This window comes from Phytophthora infestans, genomic scaffold (genome assembly GCF_000142945.1).
Source record: "Phytophthora infestans T30-4 supercont1.4 genomic scaffold, whole genome shotgun sequence".
NCBI classification, from domain to species: Eukaryota; Oomycota; class Peronosporomycetes; order Peronosporales; family Peronosporaceae; genus Phytophthora; species Phytophthora infestans.
In genome coordinates this window covers 5,010,258-5,012,312 of record NW_003303755.1, presented here as the reverse complement: position 1 = coordinate 5,012,312, position 2,055 = coordinate 5,010,258, and positions in this window count along the sequence as shown.

The following is a 2,055-nucleotide window of genomic DNA, read 5'->3' as shown; positions in this document are numbered from 1 at the left end:
ATCTTGGATATCTTGAAGGCACTACGCGCTCTTGGTATCTAACAGAGTCATTGGCGGTCTCCGAGCTGACAATCAAGCTCGTTCTAGGAGGAGAACCGCGCACTGACTCGGCGACTGGACTCTCTTGCTCTCAGCAACGTCGACTTGTCCACTCAGCTCTCATCGGCGCGACAGCAGGTGTCTCGATTGGAGGCTGCTGCCACGCGTTCTGCTAATCTCCTTGCTTCGCTGCTAAAGGCTGTAGCTCTGAGTGAGGCAAAACTTGCTCGGGCTATCGCAGCTGAGCAGAGCAAGGTTGACGCTGCGTTGGGTCAGGCCCAGCTCCATCATCAGCAAGTCTTGGATCGAGACGCCGAGATCGACGTCCTTCTCCGATCCATTTCCGAGAGGGATGCAGCGTTCGTCACTCTTCAGGGCATCGCTTCCAAGCATTTCGAGCAGCTGCAGGAGTCGGTACGGTGTACAGCTCCACTCGGCACTCAACCTTTGCGGCACGCTCAGTCGGTAATCGCTGAGCAGCGGGCGGTGAGCTTGCGACAGAAGCGGCTCATCCGTCGGAATGGCATTATTCCGATGCACGACCCTCACATGGCTGCTGCTGGCGGTGGCTTGCAGGTTCCTGGACTTGATCCGTCCGACCTTCTCCTTAACGTCCGGCTGTGTCGTGTCTTAGAGTCTTCGCTTCTCTGAGGTTCTTCATATTCCGGGCCGGTGAAACTCGGCGGATGGAGTTGACTGTCCATCCTCGTCCAGATGCTCCAGTGGCGAGTTCCGCTGTTGGTCCTAGTGTGGCTCCCCCAGCTAGTCAGACTTCTTCTGTGACTTCATCGGCAGACTCGGCTGCGGCCCCGGTCAGCTTAGCGGCGGCTACGAGCCAACCCGATCCGACCCTCTCTTAGCTTCACCGTACCCCTTTGGCGAACTTGACTTCGACTCAGCGGCTTCGACGTTATGCCAACCCCAAATCTCCCACTGCTGCAGGTCCTCGTCATCGTCCACCGGCGCCGCATCCGCCTCAGCCGTACGCTTGTCCACTTTCCGGGGAGGATGGACACGAGACTTTCAGTGCCCTTTTGCGCTCAAGTTCTCCTCAAGCTACTGTGTCCGATGAAGGAAGGCTTCGCTCTGGAAAATGCCGTCGTCGGACTCGGCGGAAGAAGGTTCGCCACCTTTAGCTGAGTTCTGCTACACAGCCCGCTGTCTCTGCTCGCTCTGAAGACGACGATGACTCTTCGAGCGAAGCTGAATTTAAGTTTGAGTTGCCTGAACCGCCCGCCGACACCGTTCCTGCGATTAATTTGACGACTTCGGTGGGTTCTGCGTCTTCCGGCCCTCTGTTGACTTCGTCAGTCGGCTACTCACCCACCGCCGGTATCTTCTTCCGATGTCGTGGCTTCGCTGCCTGTCCCGGCTACAAGCGTTTGTGCCCCAGGCTCGACTTCGCCCATCTCCGCTGGGTTGCCCCAGTCAAGTGCGCCGCTCAGCGTCGTATCAACGGTGGTTGGGCGCTCCCAGTCGTCATCTGGCCGATCCTCTCACGTCTCTCCTTCTCGGGGCCTGAGCGTATCCACTACGCCGACTGACCTAGTGACTCCGGCTGTGAGTGTCCTCAGACCGTCTCTCCCTGCGAGCTCGGCCGTGTTGACGTCCCCGTCTGGGCGCCCCATCCGAAGATCTGCTGCGACCGCCCGCACTGTGACTGCTCAGCTGCTTGAGGACCTTGACGCGTCTGACGACGAGGTGTTAGGGCCTGGTGACGGTTCTGCACCGTCCGCCGGCTCGACGAATCCTGCCGCTGGATCGCTCTTGGAATCCCATTTCTTTATCCGAAGAACTCGCTGGCAGTCCCTCAAGGTTTCGAACTCAGCGGCCCGAAGATGCTCGTCGTTCTGCCAAAAGCGAGAAGCCTCATGCGGCAAACTCTTCGAGCTCTGACGACGAGGATGAGAGATGAGTCATTGCCGGCGAAGTGATCACCACTTCCTCCGCGACATTCAACGAAGATATTCTTGGGGACGGAGCGAGGTTCTGCCTTCTGCGTTCGGTTTTCGGGGA